The sequence below is a fragment of the Lynx canadensis genome, chromosome A2, assembly GCF_007474595.2.
Source record: "Lynx canadensis isolate LIC74 chromosome A2, mLynCan4.pri.v2, whole genome shotgun sequence".
Lineage (NCBI taxonomy): Eukaryota > Metazoa > Chordata > Mammalia > Carnivora > Felidae > Lynx > Lynx canadensis.
The window spans coordinates 136,613,156-136,628,809 of record NC_044304.2 but is presented as its reverse complement, the minus strand read 5'-3'; the positions used below and the strand labels follow the sequence as shown (position 1 = coordinate 136,628,809).

General features: G+C 37.0%; 1 non-coding gene across 1 annotated transcript; it reads right to left on the bottom strand.

Moving 5' to 3' along the window:
* Positions 1-13,741: 13,741 nt before the first annotated feature.
* Positions 13,742-13,826, bottom strand: TRNAQ-UUG. Its single transcript has one exon. It is a non-coding gene; the product is annotated as a tRNA-Gln (tRNA).
* Between the last annotated feature and the right edge of the window lie 1,828 nt (positions 13,827-15,654).

Below are 15,654 nucleotides of genomic sequence, written 5' to 3'. Positions count from 1 at the left end.
CTAAATAATTTCAAATGATTTCTCTTCAAGTTCACAGACTCTTTCTTCTAATTGCACAAGTTTGTTATTAAAGTTCTTCACTGCATTTGTAATGTTATTCACTGTACTCTTCAGCTACAAAATTCCTGTTTGGTTCCTCACAAACTATACCCTCCATCTATTTTTTTCCAAGGGCCCATTCATCTTTCCCCAAATCCTTTTACTCTCCCCAAAAGGTCGATATTCCCTTCCCCTTTTCCAATTAAGATGGTGTTTAAGTCTGAATTCTAAGCCACCTGAGAGAACTATTCATTTTTCCCTGGATCTCTCCTATGTAAACATGAAGTAAACATGTTAATAAATTTCTATTTGTTTTTCTCTTATTAATCTTTTATTATATGGGTCTCAGCTAAGAACTCAGAAGGGTAGAGGGAAAATTATTTCCCTCCCTTACACTATTAAATCTGTTAAAATGTTTTAAAAAAGAATCCTTAACTTGTTAAAAATGTATAATTAAGTGTAATATTAATTAATATTAATACTAAAGTGTATAATAAATGTATATTCAGAGGTGAAATAACATAATGTCTAAGATTTGTTATGCAAACATAAGAGAAGGAAGTGGGAAAAGGATAAAATAAAATGAACAAAATGTTGACACTCCTCTCCAGTTTTGGGGGCGTTTTTCAGTTACCAGTAATTGGCCTTTTGGTGTTACTCGGTTCAGGCTCCCTGAAGAGGAAATATAATTGACTGAGCCAAGCTGCCAGCCACTGGCTAGGGTCTGTGGTTTTGCTCTCATTGAGTTTACTCTATACCCACCCTGGGTCCGAAGAGCTGGGAGAAGTGGGTTATAAGGTAAAAAACCTGGCCACCTGGGTCTGTCCCTTCAAAAAGGGTTGAAGATGGAGGGCACTTGCTCGGAGTGGAAGACGCTGGAAGGAGACCCACTAATTAGCATCTCGAGCACTGTCTTCCTCAAAGTGAGAGAATGAGGTTTGAATAGGATCAGGTTTGCATGCTCGAGTTCAACTTCAAAAGCAATAATAGCAAGAATTTTGACTCATTATCTTGGCAGAGCCCCACATCTATTTGTATACCATCTCCTTTGATTGCTCACTGCTCACAAAGAGTGAATGGGGATCAGGAGTTACTGTCATACCTTTATAGGTAAGCAAGTGGCAAAGTGACTTACCCGAAGCACAGATCCGTTAGCTCTAGGGGAAACAAATAAATTGCATTTCTGTAAATCAACTAGACCCCATCATCAGAGAACTGTATCACATTAAAAGCAATTTTCTGGGGCACCTGGGTGACTCAGTCTATTAAGCATCTGATTTTGCTCAGGCCATGGTCTCACAGTCCGTGAGTTCAAGCCCCACGTCGGGCTCTGTGCTGACAGCACCCAGCCTGGAACCTGCTTCAAATTCCGTGTCTCCCTCTCTCTCTGCCCCTCTCTTGCTCCTTCTTCTGATCCTTGGATGCTGTAATTTCCCATTTCTTTGCTCCCAGGATCTCCCTGTCTTTCAGCTATGCCAGTCATCTCCAAATTCTGGGTAAGAGAAGAAAAATATGGGTTTCATGGGCATCATTCCATACAGAGTGGGAAACCCAAGTAATCACTCATTACACTCTCACCCATATGGGAGAAATTAAGGGTAGAGGATGTCTCCCTCGGCACTGATCTGTGGCGGCCTTAGGGTAAAGATATGGGTAAAGTGAAACTGTCCTTCCTCCCCTTTTCAGTACATGTATTCTCACATTTTTTGCTTCACTAACATGCTCAAACTTCTCTGCTAGAATCCCAGACTCCCAAAAAGGTATTCTGATCTATGAGTAGTTGTCAAAATCAATGTTCTGTGGAGGGATGACAATAGAAAACTCCTCTTATGCCATCTTGCTGAAGTCATTCCCTTGTTACCCTTCATTTCCCCTTTACCCTCTTTTTTCAGAATTCTCTGCATTTAATTGACCATTTTGTGTGCTAAATTAGCATATATACTGTCCTAGATTATAACGATTTCTTTTTAGCATTTTTAATGGATGTCCTATAGTTTACAATACATATTTTTAATCAATCTAATCTTTCAAGTAGCATTGTACTGCTCTCAATACTGACGTGTATCTTTTATGTAGAACCTTTTATTAGAGTATTTTAATCCCTGTCATTCATTTTATATATCCATATGCAAGAATTATTTAATATGCTATTATTATTGCTAAAACAAACAATTATGTTTTAGATCAGTGAAGTATAAAAAAATATTTTCTTTTACCTTCATTTATTCTCGTTTTTCCCTCTTTTATTAGATCCAAGTTTCTGACCCATATAATTTTCACTCTGCCTGCAGAACTTTTAACATTGCAAGTGAGGTCTGCTAGGAATAGATACTATTCACGTTGCATTCCAGTTTAGAAGGTTTCTATTAACCTGTCTTCAAACTCATTAATTCTTCCCTTGGCTACGTCAGGTCTACTGATGAGTACATCTAAGACAGTCTCATTTTCTGCTACAGAGTTTCTGCTTTCTAGTAAATCCTCTGATTCTTCATAAAACTATCCATATTTCTTATCTTGACCATGTGCTTTTACATGTTCTCTACTTTCCATTTGAGTCCAAAAGATATTAATCATAGCTTTTTAAATTCCCTGCCAGATAATTCCAACCTCTATGTCATGGTTCTCATGCCTAGTTCTCACAACTGCTTTGTGTCTTCAAAAGGGTTTTGTTTTGTTTTCCTTGTTAGTTGTGTGTGTGTCATTTGTTTTGCTTTTCAGCATGACTTATTTTGTTGTTGTTGTTGAAAGCTGGACCTGCTGTATGGACAACAGGGACCTAAGTTAACCTTTTTCTAAAACTGTTAAAAGGTGTGCAATGTGATGATTTAATATACATACAATGATCACCATAATCAAGTTAATCAATATCCACCACCTCACATAAATACAATTACTTAATGTGAGAATTAAAACAGGGTGCCTGGATGGCTCACAGTTGGCTAGGCATCTGACTTCGGCTCAGGTCATGATCTTATGGGTTGTGAGTCTGAGCCCCACATCAGACTCTGTGCTGACAGCTGGGATTGTGGAGCCTGGAGCCTGCTTCAGATTCTGCAATCCTCTCTCTGCCCTTCCCCTGCTCACTCACTCTCTCTCAAAAATAAACAAACATTAAAAAGGAAAATAATTTACATCAATCCAGGTAGAAGTTAGATTATGTTTATTTTAATGTTTATTGTAGCCTTAGGCTCCAGCAACTTCAAATTCCTGTAGTGTCCTTGTTCTTATCTCCACTGCTGATATTGGGCTCCCCTTTGTACTCTCAGAAAGAATTTGCTTCTTGCAGCTCTTTCACCTGCAATCCCCCACTATTACATTAGAGTTCTGTAGTCTGGTATAAGTTGTGGGTGAAAAAAGCATTCAATAATCACCTATTAAATCTCAGTTTTTCATTGGGCCTATATCTTGAGGTTCTGACCTTCACAAATGTTTGTTCAAAGGTATTGCTTTTATTTTTCCCCAGCCTTGGGTTCTCTTCTATGGCCCTAGCATTCTTGATTTATATTTCTGAAAACCTGACCCCTCTAACTATATTTTTCTTTTTTTCTCCCTTAGATGAGACAAGAAGACTGAAAGGAGCTAAACTGGGAAGGAATTTCCTTGGGATTCATGGTCAAAATTGAGCTGTGGCAGAGTCTTATTTTCTGGAGTAGGGACTTTCTTTCTTATTTTTTCTTTCTTTTGTTTTTTGTTTGTTTTTTATGAAGAAGGTTCTTGATGTATGTTTTAATGGTTACTCTTCCTGACTACCATAACTACTATTTTGGAGACCATAAAGATTTCTGTAGATACCTTTTAAACTCTTAAAAAGCAGTAAGGTCTTCATCTGCTCAATCATCAGCATCACAAAAAAACTAATAAATTAATGTAAGTTCACACACTAGCTTCATATAAGACTCTGAGCTCCTCAAGTTCAAAGATTTTATTTTATAATCATACCAACACTGAGAACTCATGTTAAATGAATATTTCTCTGAGCTATACTAGTAAATAAGAATCCAATTTTCTTCATGATGTTTAACAAGGAAATACCCTACATATGGTCATATAAAAATACAGTAGGATACAATAAGAATAAAGAAAAGCTAAAATACCAAGAAAAGGTTTTACATACTGAATCATCAAAAGGTTCACTTTATGTATTATTAATGTGAACCATATTCTTTATATGGAAATATAGGTCTACTAAAACTAAAAAAATTACATAATAGATGAAAGTCCAGGTACCTTGAATATTATCACAAAACTAAATCATGTTGAATTTGATCTTCACTAGCACTGCTGTAGATTAATATTATTTATTAAACATGTGACCTATAACATTTTGATTAATAAATATTTTTATGTTCTCCTTGATAAGGTTAGATTATTTCTTAAATTTAATTGCAAAATGAAACACATCATTCATTAAAACTATGTATTATAACCCTGAGGTGGAACAACTTCATACTTTTAATATAGATCTAGAGAAATAACTAATAAATTCAATGTGCAATACAAATAATTGAAGATAATATAATGAACTAAATAGAATGTTTAATTCACTCAATATAAAATAATGCATTGCTAAAATAACCTTGGGCTTACAGATTTGTTATATGCTCTATAACGGAAAGTGCAGTAGTGCCATCTCCTGGAAAATATAATGATCTAGAAGAGGAGGTGTAATTTAATATGAGCTCTTTATTTAATAAGTATTTCATATTAATCCAAACAATAAGGAAGGGAAGGAGAGAGAAGCCTGCAGATTTCTAACAGTTATTTTAATATCAATTGAATTTGAGAATAAATATTTCACCGTTACAACATTATGTCTTTATCCTTTAGAAACTTACATCAACATATATCACTAATTCCTTTGGTGTTATTATTATGAACATGTGTTGAGCTTACAAACATATAAGGTTAATCACCTCAGGTCATGAGATTAAAGCACCTGTCTAAAGTGAGTCAGACCTCTCACTTTGTAAAATCCCATCCCCCCTTTTTTAATCTTATAGCAATTATAAAATATTTTCAAATACAATTGGCCATAAAAGTAATTAGTCATGTGCTGAGAGTCTATGAGTTTATGGAGAATATTTCTCTTTACCTCCATGTCATTCCCAAACCTGAGATTTCTGTCGTTTGAAATTTTTTTTTTAATTAAAAAGACTTTAATAGCTTCTTTCGAAAGTTATTTTTGTGTATCATATTAGAAAAGTCATTTATCAACACTTGAATCTTCTGTGCTCAATGTTTAATCCCCTTCTTCCTAATTTTTTATCAATGGAGTCATTATTCAGAAATTCATTTTATTTTTTACTTCCCTTAATGTCTTCTATAATTTTTGCCATTCTGTACAGAACTTTTTAATCTTTTACATTATCTTAAAAAATATCAAACTACATACACAATAATTTTTTCAAATTTTTATTTAAATTCTAGTTAGTTAACACACATGGTAAAATTGGTTTCAGGAGTAGAATTTAGTGATTTCATCACTTACATATAGCACTCAGTGCTTATCACAAGTGCCCTCCTTAATACCCATCACCCATTTAACCCATCCTCCCACCCCCCTGCCTTCCAGCAACCCCATTTGTTCTCTATAGTTAAGAGTCTTTTCTTGTACAAATTACTATTTATGTTTCACTGTCAGTTTTTTGGATGGTAGGTATATTATTCACATTACTCTTAAGAGTATTACTTTTGGATAAATATCCAGTGATGGAATGGATGGATCATAAGGTAGGAGTATGTTCAGCATACTGCAAAATCTTACATAGATAAATCAGCAAAACAGACCCTTCTTTTTTCCCTGAACTCTCATTGCCTGTTATGTACATCTAATTTGTGGGAATGATAAAATTCAGTCCTGGGAATTAGTTATGCTTTCTTTATTCTGTAAATCTCTATTAAAAACCATATGAAAACATGGATCTTTTCTTATTTTTCTCTTTTACATCAGTGTCATGTCCATTATGAATGTTTAATAAATATGTGTCTCACAAGAAAATAATTTAAATACAGAAGTATTTTCATATATATTAGTTTGGCCTCTCATCCCTCTTAGTGATATGAGGTTCTTACCACTCTACCTCCTGCTGTTTTCAATATTTTCTGTACTGTCTCAGAGGAAAATTCAGTATTGCTTTTAAAGGACATGTGAATGCTAAAAAGTGAAGTCAAGTTGTTTTTCCAATGAAGAGAAATGAGACCATAACATGTCACCAGAACAATGGAGGTATTAAAATAAATAAACTTAATAGGTGGAAAAATATTTTAAATGCCAATTTTGAAACAACAAATACATAACAGATTTTATTGTGAGATAGAAATGAAGCTAAAAGGGAAGTTCTTACCTGATGCAAATCATCACTGAAACTTCAACATTTATTGTCCTTACTACCTGCTTTGAAGGTCAAGACCACATCCTGACCAATAAGAGATGGTCTGAAAGATAAGAACACATTCACCAAAAATAAGCTTAAATGTGTTTTCACAATTATAAAACACCTTTTAAAAAGTCAATGTACTAATTACAAGTATTTTTGGACATGAATAAGCCATATATATATCTCAGCAATATTTATAGACACAATCCTTGCATTAAACAAGCCAAATGACATATCCAGTATACCAAGAATCTTTCTTTCCTCACCAGATATTGTGAATAGGAATTATCAAACCCCTTTGGAAAATGTACTCTTCTATGTCAACTAGCAATTTTCAGTGTACATGAGTGTTTTAAAAAGTCTTTTGAGGGCAAAGATACTACCATAAGACACTATGCTTTGAACTATGATGCTACAGGACCAAAATCATATTTATTTAATTAATCATTATTAATATTTCATTATTTTAATAATTAAACTTATGTCTAAAATGGATTCATTTCTACTATTTCAAATAGTTCTGTTTAAATCATTTAATGGAGTGATTAAAAAATCTACTGAAAATCATGGCAGTTTATTTTTTATAACACAAGAGAGATGTCAACACCTTTAAAATTATTTTTAAATGGAATATGAGAAACACAATTATTTTCAAATACATAAAAACATCTCTAACATGTTTGCCATGTAATTTTTTTAAAAAGTGATTGAAGGTTAGTATCAAAAGTATTTAAATTGAGAAGCCAAAGTTTAATCAAATTTTAATTATTAAATATATATTCCAGATAATGGAATTAATATTAATAAATTAAATATGTATTATCAAAAAACACACAGTTTACGTTAGAGGCCATAATTCCTATGAAAGAGATGAGAAAAAAAGAATTCTATAAATCCAACATTTCAGAGTATTCCTTTAGATTATCGAGGTGAATATAAAAGGCGAATTTCAGGAGGCGCAGGAAGATGGCGGCATAGGAGGACGCTGGGCTCACCGCGCGTCCTGCTGATCACTTAGATTCCACCTACACCTGCCTAAATAACCCAGAAAACCGCCAGAGGATTAGCAGAACGGAGTCGCCACACCCAAGCGCAGACGAGAGGCCCACGGAAGAGGGTAGGAAGGGCGGCGAGGCGGTGCGCGCTCCACGGACTGGCGGGAGGGAGCCGGGGCGGAGGGGCGGCTCGCCAGCCAAGCAGAGCCCTAGAGTCCGGCTTGCAAAAGTGGAGGGGCCTGACGGACTGTGTTCCAACAGCAAGCGCGACTTAGCCTCTGGGAGGTCATAAGTTAACAGCTCTGCTCAGAAAGCGGGAAGGCTGGAGGACAAAGGGAGGGTGAGCTGCGGAGCCCCCGGACGACAGAGCTCAGTTTGGTGGGGAACAAAGGCGCTCGCCAGCGCCATCTCCCCCACCCATCCCCCAGCCAAAATCCCAAAGGGAACCGGTTCCGGCCAGGGAAATTGCTCGCTCCGCGCAAACACCCAACTCTGTGCTTCTGCGGAGCCAAACCTCCGGCAGCGGATCTGACTCCCTCCGGCTGCCACAGGGCCCCTCCTGAAGTGGATCACCTAAGGAGAAGCGAGCTAAGCCTGCCCCCCCTGCCGCCGTGCACCTTGCCTTCCCACCCCAGCTAATACGCCAGATCCCCAGCATCACAAGCCTGGCAGTGTGCAAGTAGCCCAGACGGGCCACGCCACCCCACAGTGAATCCCGCCCCTAGGAGAGGGGAAGAGAAGGCACACACCAGTCTGACTGTGGCCCCAGCGGTGGGCTGGGGGCAGACAGCAGGACTGACTGCAGCCCCGCCCACCAACTCCAGTTATACACCACAGCACAGGGGAAGTGCCCTGCAGGTCCTCACCACACCAGGGACTATCCAAAATGACCAAGCGGAAGAATTCCCCTCAGAAGAATCTCCAGGAAATAACAACAGCTAATGAGCTGATCAAAAAGGATTTAAATAATATAACAGAAAGTGAATTTAGAATAATAGTCATAAAATTAATCGCTGGGCTGGAAAACAGTATACAGGACAGCAGAGAATCTCTTGCTACAGAGATCAAGGGACTAAGGAACAGTCACGAGGAGCTGAAAAACGCTTTAAAGGAAATGCAAAACAAAATGCAAACCACCACAGCTCGGATGGAAGAGGCAGAGGAGAGAATAGGTGAACTAGAAGATAAAGTTATGGAAAAAGAGGAAGCTGAGAAAAAGAGAGATAAAAAAATCCAGGAGTATGAGGGGAAAATTAGAGAACTAAGTGATACACTAAGAAGAAATAATATACGCATAATTGGTATTCCAGAGGAGGAAGAGAGAGGGAAAGGTGCTGAAGGGGTACTTGAAGAAATAATAGCTGAGAACTTCCCTGAACTGGGGAAGGAAAAAGGCATTGAAATCCAAGAGGCACAGAGAACTCCCTTCAGACGTAACTTGAATCGATCTTCTGCACGACATATCATAGTGAAACTGGCAAAATACAAGGATAAAGAGAAAATTCTGAAAGCAGCAAGGGGTAAACGTGCCCTCACATATAAAGGGAGACCTATAAGACTCGTGACTGATCTCTCTTTTGAAACTTGGCAGGCCAGAAAGAATTGGCACGAGATTTTCAGGGTGCTAGACAGAAAAAATATGCAGCCGAGAATCCTTTATCCAGCAAGTCTGTCATTTAGAATAGAAGGAGAGATAAAGGTCTTCCCAAACAAACAAAAACTGAAGGAATTTGTCACCACTAAACCAGCCCTACAAGAGATCCCAAGGGGGACCCTGTGAGACAAAGTACCAGAGACATCACTACAAGCATAAAACATACAGACATCACAATGACTCTAAACCCGTATCTTTCTATAATAACACTGAATGTAAATGGATTAAATGCGCCAACCAAAAGACATAGGGTATCAGAATGGATAAAAAAACAAGACCCATCTATTTGCTGTCTACAAGAGACTCATTTTAGACCTGAGGACACCTTTAGATTCAGAGTGAGGGGATGGAGAACTATTTATCATGCTACTGGAAGCCAAAAGAAAGCTGGAGTAGCCATACTTATATCAGACAAACTAGACTTTAAATTAAAGGCTGTAACAAGAGATGAAGAAGGACATTATATAATAGTTACAGGGTCTATCCATCAGGAAGAGCTAACAATTATAAATGTCTATGCGCCGAATACCGGAGCCCCCAAGTATATAAAACAATTACTCATAAACAGAAGCAACCTTATTGATAAGAATGTGGTAATTGCAGGGGACTTTAACACCCCACTTACAGAAATGGATAGATCATCTAGACACACGGTCAATAAAGAAACAAGGGCCCTGAATGAGACATTGGATCAGATGGACTTGACAGATATATTTAGAACTCTGCATCCCAAAGCAACAGAATATACTTTCTTCTCGAGTGCACATGGAACATTCTCCAAGATAGATCATATACTGGGTCACAAAACAGCCCTTCATAAGTTTACAAGAATTGAAATTATACCATGCATACTTTCAGACCACAATGCTATGAAGCTTGAAATCAACCACAGGAAAAAGTCTGGAAAACCTCCAAAAGCGTGGAGGTTAAAGAACACCCTACTAACGAATGAGTGGGTCAACCAGGCAATTAGAGAAGAAATCAAAAAATATATGGAAACAAACGAAAATGAAAATACAACAATCCAAACGCTCTGGGACGCAGCGAAGGCAGTCCTGAGAGGAAAATACATTGCAATCCAGGCCTATCTCCAGAAACAAGAAAAATCCCAAATACAAAATCTAACAGCACACCTAAAGGAAATAGAAGTAGAACAGCAAAGGCAGCCTAAACCCAGCAGAAGAAGAGAAATAATAAAGATCAGAGCAGAAATAAACAATATAGAATCTAAAAAAACTGTAGAGCAGATCAACGAAACCAAGAGTTGGTTTTTTGAAAAAATAAACAAAATCGACAAACCTCTAGCCAGGCTTCTCAAAAAGAAAAGGGAGATGACCCAAATAGATAAAATCATGAATGAAAATGGAATTATTACAACCAATCCCTCAGAGATACAAACAATTATCAGGGAATACTATGAAAAATTATATGCCAACAAATTGGACAACCTGGAAGAAATGGACACATTCCTGAACACCCACACTCTTCCAAAACTCAATCAGGAGGAAATAGAAAGCTTGAACAGACCCATAACCAGCGAAGAAATTGAATCGGTTATCAAAAATCTCCCAACAAATAAGAGTCCAGGACCAGATGGCTTCCCAGGGGAGTTCTACCAGACATTTAAAGCAGAGATAATACCTATCCTTCTCAAGCTATTCCAAGAAATAGAAAGGGAAGGAAAACTTCCAGACTCATTCTATGAAGCCAGTATTACTTTGATTCCTAAACCAGACAGAGACCCAGTAAAAAAAGAGAACTACAGGCCAATATCCCTGATGAATATGGATGCAAAAATTCTCAATAAGATACTAGCAAATCGAATTCAACAGCATATAAAAAGAATTATTCACCATGATCAAGTGGGATTCATCCCTGGGATGCAGGGCTGGTTCAACATTCGCAAATCAATCAACGTGATACATCACATTAACAAAAAAAAAGAGAAGAACCATATGATCCTGTCAATCGATGCAGAAAAGGCCTTTGACAAAATCCAGCACCCTTTCTTAATAAAAACCCTTGAGAAAGTCGGGATAGAAGGAACATACTTAAAGATCATCAAAGCCATTTATGAAAAGCCCACAGCTAACATCATCCTCAACGGGGAAAAACTGAGAGCTTTTTCCCTGAGATCAGGAACACGACAGGGATGCCCACTCTCACCGCTGTTGTTTAACATAGTGCTGGAAGTTCTAGCATCAGCAATCAGACAACAAAAGGAAATCAAAGGCATCAAAATTGGCAAAGATGAAGTCAAGCTTTCGCTTTTTGCAGATGACATGATATTATACGTGGAAAATCCGATAGACTCCACCAAAAGTCTGCTAGAACTGATACATGAATTCAGCAAAGTTGCAGGATACAAAATCAATGTCCAGAAATCAGTTGCATTCTTATACACTAACAATGAAGCAACAGAAAGACAAATAAAGAAAATGATCCCATTCACAATTGCACCAAGAAGCATAAAATACCTAGGAATAAATCTAACCAAAGATGTAAAGGATCTGTATGCTGAAAACTATAGAAAGCTTATGAAGGTAATTGAAGAAGACTTAAAGAAATGGAAAGACATTCCCTGCTCATGGATTGGAAAAATAAATATTGTCAAAATGTCAATACTACCCAAAGCTATCTACACATTCAATGCAATCCCAATCAAAATTGCACCAGCATTCTTCTCGAAATTAGAACAAGCAATCCTAAAATTCATATGGAACCACAAAAGGCCCCGAATAGCCAAAGGAATTTTGAAGAAGAAGACCAAAGCAGGAGGCATCACAATCCCAGACTTCAGCCTCTACTACAAAGCTGTAATCATCAAGACAGCATGGTATTGGCACAAAAACAGACACACAGACCAATGGAATAGAATAGAAACCCCAGAACTAGACCCACAAACGTATGGCCAACTCATCTTTGACAAAGCAGGAAAGAACATCCAATGGAAAAAAGACAGCCTCTTTAACAAATGGTGCTGGGAGAACTGGACAGCAACATGCAGAAGGTTGAAACTAGACCACTTTCTCACACCATTTACAAAAATAAACTCAAAATGGATAAAGGACCTAAATGTGAGACAGGAAACCATCAAAACCTTAGAGGAGAAAGCAGGAAAAGACCTCTCTGACCTCAGCCGTAGCAATCTCTTACTCGACACATCCCCAAAGGCAAGGGAATTAAAAGCAAAAGTGAATTACTGGGACCTTATGAAGATAAAAAGCTTCTGCACAGCAAAGGAAACAACCAACAAAACTAAAAGGCAACCAACGGAATGGGAAAAGATATTTGCAAATGACATATCGGACAAAGGGCTAGTATCTAAAATCTATAAAGAGCTCACCAAACTCCACACCCGAAAAACAAATAACCCAGTGAAGAAATGGGCAGAAAACATGAATAGACACTTCTCTAAAGAAGACATCCAGATGGCCAACAGGCACATGAAAAGATGTTCAGCGTCGCTCCTTATCAGGGAAATACAAATCAAAACCACACTCAGGTATCACCTCACGCCAGTCAGAGTGGCCAAAATGAACAAATCAGGAGACTATAGATGCTGGAGAGGATGTGGAGAAACGGGAACCCTCTTGCACTGTTGGTGGGAATGCAAATTGGTGCAGCCGCTCTGGAAAGCAGTGTGGAGGTTCCTCAGAAAATTAAAAATAGACCTACCCTATGACCCAGCAATAGCACTGCTAGGAATTTACCCAAGGGATACAGGAGTACTGATGCATAGGGGCACTTGTACCCCAATGTTCATAGCAGCACTCTCAACAATAGCCAAATTATGGAAAGAGCCTAAATGTCCATCAACTGATGAATGGATAAAGAAATTGTGGTATATATACACAATGGAGTACTACGTGGCAATGAGAAAAAATGAAATATGGCCCTTTGTAGCAACGTGGATGGAACTGGAGAGTGTGATGCTAAGTGAAATAAGCCATACAGAGAAAGACAGATACCATATGGTTTCACTCTTATGTGGATCCTGAGAAACTTAACAGGAACCCATGGGGGAGGGGAAGGAAAAAAAAAAAAAAAAGAGGTTAGAGTGGGAGAGAGCCAAAGCATAAGAGACTGTTAAAAACTGAGAACAAACTGAGGGTTGATGGGGGGTGGGAGGGAGGAGAGGGTGGGTGATGGGTATTGAGGAGGGCACCTTTTGGGATGAGCACTGGGTGTTGTATGGAAACCAATTTGTCAATAAATTTCATAAAAAAAAAATAAAATAAAAGCGAATTTCTTTTGGAATATTTAATCAATATTAATTTAACATAACAGTCATTTATACCTTATGGTGAATTAGGTCAAAAACAAATAATCTTACCCTTTATTTATTGTCTATTTTTATTACTTATTATCTCTATATTCATCTATTACTATCTTTTTTCCCTTTATTTATTCTATCAAAATATATATACTCTTTCAAGGCAATGACTTCAGGTAGTTGTCAAAAATATGTATTTGTTCTGGTATTATGGTTAATTTTATGTGTCAACTTGAATAGCCACAAGTATATCCTACTGATTGTTTCTTTTTTTTTTTAAGATTTTTTTTAACATTTATTTATTTTTTGAGACACAGAGAGAGCATGAATGGGGGAGGGTCAGAGAGAGAGGAAGACACAGAATCTGAAGCAGGCTCCAGAATCTGAACTGTCAGCATAGAGCCCGAGGTGGGGCTCGAACTCACGGACCGCGAGATCATGACCTGAGCCAAAGTCAGACACTCAACCAACTGAGCCACCCAGGCACCCCCCTACTGATTCTATCTCTGTGGCTAACCCTAATACACCTGACTTGAAATGTATGCCAACTCATACCTAAATAAAATTGTAAAGCCTTCAAATTCACCTACTATTAAGAGGGCCTCTCTCTTTAGAAACATCAACACCACAGTGATCACCATTTGCTATCTGCATTCAAGCTTAAAAGCAAATCAAATAGCCTAATAGATATCAGTTCAAAGCCTGAGTTGAACACTTAAGTAATTGTGTAATCTTAACTTCATTATATCACCCTCAAGCCAGTTTCTATGTCTATAAAAAGAGGACAGGAACCATTGCTTTTGTGGCTTTATTAAAGGTTATACATTATTTAAGAACCTGAAATCCAATAGTGGTATGATAAATAATATTTTTTAAGTTTATTTATTCATTTTCAGAGAGAGCGAGAGAGAGAAGGCGAGAGAGAGAGAGAGAGAGAGAGAGAGAGAGAGAGAGAGAGAGAGAGGGAGAGCATGCACACAGGGGATGGGCAGAGAGTGAGGGAGAGAGAGAATCCCAAGCAGGTTCTGTGCTGCCAATGCAGGGCTTGATCTCATGAATCACGAGGTCATGACTTGATCCAAAATCAAGAGTCAGACACTTTAACCAAATGAGCCACACAGACACCCCTAAATAATATATTTTATTCATTAGTTTAATAATAGAATCATTATATTGCCAAAAACCCAAAGTTATTCTATTCCAAAAGGATGGCATTTTTAATCCACAGATAGTAAATATCATCAGATTTTTATGTAACATAGCCAGAATATATGTGCTAAGGAATTTTTTAATAAAGAATTATTGACACATTGAAAATTATATATATGAGATATTTGTATTCCCTAGATCATACGCCTCTCAAGTAAAATAAAACAATGTTTATAATTTGTTGCTGTAAACAACTTAAAAAATTTTATATTTCCTAATAATGAATCCATTGACCTAAAGAGCAACAATCAAGTAACTCCATTTAAATATGTGATAATATTCCACAGAAAATATTGTGACTATTATAATTAATCCATTCTTCTACAGTGTCATTGAGAATCTATGTTTTCCAAAATTGCTAAATGTTCACTCTTTACATCAAAAGAATTTGCATGATTTATGCATGTGTGCAGTGTCTAATACGGCTTCCTCCTAGATTTATGTAACTAATTTGAGACTTAAAAGCACAGTTACAGACTACCTATGTGAACTTCTCTTTGTGCTAAAAGTCTGGTGATACAACAGCACATGTTGTATACACTTTAGACAGTTTCATCCATTTAGCTCTATAAATTAATTGTGTAGCACCCCCTCAGAAACATTATTTTAAAGTATTCTGGAAATCTTTAAGGTTTTCTAGATTTTCACATATCTAAATCACACAGGATTTCCAATGTTTCCTGTCATATCTCATTCCCATCTACCTAAAACATAAGTTGGTGGTATATTTTCATCAATCTTTTCTCAACATACTTCAGAATAAGCTGAAACTATTTCTCCATTACTTTCATATGTGAGTTTAGGCAATAAAACATTGACTCTTAGAAAATCAATGATTTTGACCTGTGGGGGTTAGGGTATATTATAAATACAGAGACTTCAAATAAAAATATATAAGTAAGTATGTATATATGTGCAGATACCTATACACTAATTAAGATATAACTTTGTAAACATCAAGACTAGCGTATTCAATTGATCAATGAATGAGAATAACTTAGTATCTCTTAATGTTTACATATAGCAATTATTATATAAACCAAATTTGTTCATTCATTATGTAAATTTTTCTGTGTGCTTAACATGTACAATATACCATAATAG